This window comes from Carya illinoinensis, chromosome 12 (genome assembly GCF_018687715.1).
Source record: "Carya illinoinensis cultivar Pawnee chromosome 12, C.illinoinensisPawnee_v1, whole genome shotgun sequence".
Classification (NCBI taxonomy): domain Eukaryota; kingdom Viridiplantae; phylum Streptophyta; class Magnoliopsida; order Fagales; family Juglandaceae; genus Carya; species Carya illinoinensis.
This window is the reverse complement of record NC_056763.1, coordinates 16,225,398-16,231,390: the sequence shown is the minus strand read 5'-3', so window position 1 is coordinate 16,231,390 and position 5,993 is coordinate 16,225,398. Positions and strand designations below refer to the sequence as shown.

Sequence of the window (5,993 nt, the reverse complement as noted above, 5' to 3'; positions counted from 1 at the left end):
CCACTAGTTTAATTGAAATTCTTCTATTATCCTTTCTTTAGATTCTTTTCTTTAACTCTTATTTTTCTTTTATTTTATCTTGTTTCTCCTTGCTGATTGGTTACATTAGTGTTTAATTTTTTATTTTTTTTTTGGTTTGGCACTTTGGTTGTTTGGATATTGTTTTTTGTTATTGCAATTTATTTTCTTCTCTAGTTGTTTAAAATCATTACATACTTAGTGGCACTTATGTTTGATGTCATGGGCTAGGGACAACACAAGAAGGTTGTACCGCGTGAGTCATAGTTCAAGTAGTAGTGTGCCAAGTATTAAGTTGGATTCTAGTTTTGATTTTGGTTTCGAGACTAACTTAGAAAATCCTTTCTTTGATGGCATGGTTGAACAAGTTCCTAGGACACTCAAAGATTATCTACAGCCCACACGAACCACACAACCATCTTGCATCATCTTGCCTAAGCATGCACATAATTTTAATATTAAACATGGCATGATGTCTGTGATACCCCAATTTCATGGGATGGAATATGAAAATCCATATTAGCACTTAACTGATTTTGAACTTGGTAGCACTACATTCATGCATAGGGTCGTCACTAATGAGATGATTAGATTGTGTCTTTTTCCTTTTTCATTAAAAGACAAAGCTAATGCATGGTTTAATTCTTTGGGGCCTAACTCCATTGCTAGTTGGTCTGACATGGAAAGAGAGTTCTTACACAAGTTTTTTCCCTTACAAAGAACTCAATCTTTGCAGGAACAAATTAGTCAATTCATGCAGAAAGCAGATGAGACTTTTCATTCAAGCTGGGAAAGGTTCAAAGAGTAGGTCAACATGTGTCCTCATCATGGGTTCGAGTCATGGAGATTGGTGAATTACTTCTACACTGCTTTGACCCTTAAGTTGAAGCAATTTGTTCATACCATGTGTATTGGGGACTTTTTCAATGAGGAGCCTGAGGATGCTCTAGGTTTCCTTGATTATTTGGCTGAGAATGCTCAATAGTGGACTACAAGGGTTGATAGAAAACCAATTGTAGCTCAATCATTGAGAGCGATAGGTGGTGGAAGGCGACATGAACTGAAAGATGATATTGATGTTTAGGCATGGTTGGCTGCTATCAGTAGAAGGTTGGAAGTCATGGAATTGGCAAAAGAGAAAGCAGTGAATAAGGTTTAGGAAGTGTGTGCTCTTTATGCTGATACTAGTCATAAAACTTTGGAGTGCCCCACTTTGCCAATGTATCATGATGGTGATGTAAAACAACCTCAAGGTATAGATTGGGTGAGTCGACCCAAGAATCCCCCAATTTCAAACACCTATACTCCAGCGTGGTGGAACCACCCTAATTTTCCATGGAGAAATGATTAAGGAAAATCAAGTCAAATAGTCACACTCCCTTAGAGTAACTTTCAGCAATTTCCCATGACTCAGTATCAGCAGCCCTTCCAACCTCCTAAGAAATCATTGGATGATACAATTGCTCAGACGGCTGCCATCTTCAGCAATTTATGGCAAGCCAAAACTCAACCAACACTCAGGCTATCAATGAAATCAGAGGCACCCTAAGCAAAATGACAACCACTCTGAACACCTTGGAGAAGGGTAAATTTCTAGCTCAAGCTCAACCTAAACCACAAGTGTACAAGCAATCACAAGTGCATTAAATTGAAAATGAGGACTTTTAACCAGTGAAAGTAGTGATCACACTTAGGAGGGGTAATATAGCGACTAGATATTTTTGAACAAGTCGAACCAAGGTCATCAATTGAAGCTGATTGTGAATTTGAACAAATCCCCAAGGTATTGGAAGATGCACCGAAATCACCTTAGGCACAAGTTGACTTAAGAGGGAACCAACAAAAAGTGATTGAGCCTATGGGTCAAAAAATTTGGAGTTGAAGAAGGAATATGTGCCTGCAGTACCATACCCTTATAGATTTTTGTTGGCTACCAAGAGTAGACAATAAAAATAAATTTTGGAGGTGTTCAAACAAGTAAAAGTGAATATTCTATTGTTCGAGGCCATTAAGCAAATTCCCTCTTATGACAAGTTCTTGAAGAAATTATGCATAGTGAAGAGGCAATTGAATGTGAAGAAAAATGCATTTCTAACGGAACAAGTAATGCGATAATTCAGTGTGAGACTCCTCCAAAGTATAGAGATCCGAGCTCACCTACAATTTCAATCATGATTGGGGAATCTCGAATTGGTAGGGCTTTGTTGGATTTGGGCAGTAGTGTAAATTTGTTGCCATACTCACTTTATAAGCAACTTGGTTTGGGAGAATTAAAGACAACTACAATCATGCTCCAATTAGCCAATAGATCGATTAAGAAGCCAAGAGGAGTTGTGGAAGATGTGCTTGTGCAAGTTAACATATTTTACTATCTAGTTGACCTTGTGATTCTGGATATGCAGCATTCAATTGCCAACATTTCTCAAGCTTCTGTCATCCTTGGGAGGCAATTTCTATCTACATCAAATGCCTTGATAAACTGTAGAAGTGGCATCCTAAGGCTCACTTTTGAAAATATGGCACTTGAGTTGAATGCTTTCAATGCCTGCAAAATGGTGGACCACTTTGATGGCACAAGTGACTTGAATGCTGTGGAGGGTTTGACATCGACAAAAATCATTTCCTCAACCCTCTATTTTTCTAATGATAAGTATATTTTTTAGACTTTTGAATTTTTGCTCAATGAGAAAACTGACCATGCTAATGAAAATCTTCTTGAGGTGTTGGATTGTTTTGCAAATTTTTCTTCACCATTTGAGGTACAAACCACAAGTGTAAGATGGCAGCCCCAGTTTGAAACTCTACCACAAGTAGACGTATTTAAATCTTCAAAGGAAGACGCTCCCCATCTGGAACTAAAACCACTCCCTGAAGATTTAAAATATGTGTTCCTTGGCCCTGAAGAAGGCACATTCCCTGTGGTAATCTCTTCAAAGTTAAATAGGAAAGAGGAAGGTCTTTTGATAGAAGTCTTAAGGAAGCATCAAAGAGTAATTGGGTGGACCATAGCCGACATCAAGGACATTGATGCTGCTATTTGAACTCAAAAAATCCACCTAGAGGATCATGCCAGACCAGTTAGAGATGCTCAACGTAGGCTCAACCCCACCATGAAGGAAGTTTTCAAAAAGGAAGTGCTCAATTGCTTGCCGTGGGTATCATCTACCCCATCTCAGACAGTAAGTGGGTAAGCCCAACTCAAGTGTTACTAAAAAAATCTTGCTTGATTGTTATTCAAAATGATATAAATGAGTTGATTCCAATTAGAATGGTTATTGGCTGGAGGATGTGTATTGATTATAGAAAACTTAATTCAGCTAGTAGGAAGGATAATTTTCCTTTACCATTCTTGGATCAGATTTTAGAAAGAGTTGTTGGTAATGCATTTTATTGTTTCTTGAATGGATACTCTGGTTATTACCAAATTACTGTAGCACCTGAGGACCAGGAGAAAACCACTTTCACATGTCCTTTAAGCACCTTTGCTTTTACCAGAATGCTTTTTGGTTTATGTACTGCCCTAGCCACTTTTCAAAGATGCATGATGAGTATTTTTTCTGACATGATTGAGGATATTTGTAAAATATTCATGGATGACTTCTCTATTTTTAGAAAAATTTTTGAGAGTTGTTTGCATAATTTGGCAAGTGTTCTTCAGAAATGTGAGAAAAAAAAAATCTTTTACTTAATTGGAAAAAATACCAATTTATGGTTACTTAGGGCATTGTCTTGGGTCATATAGTTTCTTTAGAAGGAATAAAGGCCGATAAGGTGAAAATTGAATTAATATCTAAACTTCATATCCTTAGGATGGTTAAAAATATTCATTCTTTTCTTAGGCATGCTGGCTTTTATAGGTGATTTATTCAAGAGTTTAGTTCTATTGCAAAACCTTTGTGCACTCTTTTACAAAATGATGTTGAATTTGTTTCGACTAATGAGTGCCAAAGCTTTTGATACCCTTAAAGAATCGCTTACCATTGCCCCCATTATGCAACCCCCGCAGTGGGACATTTCCTTTGAAATTATGGCTGATGCAAGTAACTATGCATTGGGTGCTGTTTTGGATCAGCGTGTGAATAATAGACCTTTTGTGATTTATTATGCCAGTAGAACCTTAAATGATGTCCGAAAAAATTACACCACTACTAAAAAAGAATTTCTTGTAGTGGTTTTTACACATGATAAATTTCGGGTTCACATTCTTGATTCTCCTATTACTATTTTCACTGACCACTATGCTTTGAAGTATTAGTTGGCTAAGAAAGATTCCAAACCACACTTAATCCACTGGATTTTACCACTTCAAGAGTTCAACATCAACATTAAGGACAAGAAAGGAGTTGAGAATTTGGTAGCTGACCACCTTTCTAAATTGTCATCATCATTCTCTTCAAATGTTAGCCTTCCTCTTGATGATAGTTTTCTAGATGAGTAGCTCTTTGTGATTCATAGAGCTCCCTGGTTTATTGACATAGTAAACTATTTGGTGACTGAGTAAATGTCTTCTAAATGGTCCACCCAAGATAGGTGCCGGTTCTATCTAAGGTAATACATTTTTACTTTGATGATCCATATCTTTTCAAATATTATTAAGACCAATTGATTCAGAGATGCATTCCCAATGATGAGTTTTATTTGGTATTGATATTTTGTCATATGAGTGCATGTGGTGGGTATTTTCTAATAAAGAAAATAGTGGTAAAAATTTTGCAAAACAGTTTTTAGTAGCCTTTCATATTTAAAGACACTTTCAGTTTTTATAAAGCAAGTGAGATGTGTTAAAAACTAGGATCCATTAGCGAAAGAAACATGATGCCCCTTTCTCCTATTCTTACTTTAGAAATATTTGATTGTTGGGGAATAGACTTCATGTGACATTTTCTGGTTTCCTTTGAAAACACATATTTTTTTTGGTTATGGATTATGTTTCAAAGTGGGTTGAGGTTGTTGCATGCAAAACCAATGACCACCATGTTGTGCTAAAATTTTTACAATCTTTATTTGCTCAATTTGGCATGCCTAAGGTTATCATTGGTGATGGGGGTTTTTATTTTTGCAACAAACCATTTTCTACACATGTGAAAAAATATGGTATTACACATAGGTTTCCACTCCTTATCACGCCCAAACAAATGAACAAGCTGAATTGGAAAACAGAGAAATAAAAATCATTCTGGAGAAAACTGTAAATCTTAATAGGAAAGACCGGCCGGTTAAGCTTCTTGATGCTTTGTGGGCTTATAGGACTGTTTTTAAAACTAATCTAGGAATATCTTCTTATCGATTAGTTTATGGTAAAACTTGTCATTTATCTATTGACATTTAACGTGGAGCTTTGTGGGCCATAAAACAAGTTAACTTGTCACTTGATGAAATTTTAGGGTTGAGAAAATTGCAGACCAATGAATTGGATGAAGTTCTCCGGAATGCTTATGACAATGCTTGGCCAGGAAGTTGTTCTTTACAACTCTTGTTTGGATATTTTCCTGGTAAGTTGAAATCCCGTTGAGCTGGTCTATATGTCATAACAAAAATTCATTCTCATGGGGCAGTAGAAATTCAAAATCCTAAGAGTAATACATCCTTCACTGTTAATGGTCAGTGCTTTAAGCTTTTTATTTCCACTCATGATCTAGGTGATGAAACTCTTTTTGTCCAAAAACCTTGTGATTCCTGAATGCCATCTCTTTCGTTATTTCTTTTTGTTTTGTTGTACTTTCCTTGTTTAATTTTCTGCATTGGTTGTTTTCCTTTACATTGTTTTCTTTTTTCCTATTGGCAATGAGGACACTTCATTGTTCTTGGAATTTGCAATTATGTGTTGTCATGTGATTAGGTTGAATGGGTAAAGTGTTGATTCATAGTTTGATAGTGATTTTTATTGAATTTGTTAATGCATGATGGACATACAATTTTTCCTTCATAAGCCATTAGCCTTGACACTGATGAATCATGAATAGTGATAGAACCTC

At 36.2% G+C, this 5,993-nt stretch overlaps 1 non-coding gene across 1 annotated transcript; it reads right to left on the bottom strand.

The window, feature by feature from the left end:
- Positions 1-743: 743 nt before the first annotated feature.
- LOC122290613 lies at positions 744-852 on the bottom strand. The gene has a single exon (XR_006236475.1). It is a non-coding gene; the product is annotated as a small nucleolar RNA R71 (small nucleolar RNA).
- Positions 853-5,993: the final 5,141 nt, after the last annotated feature.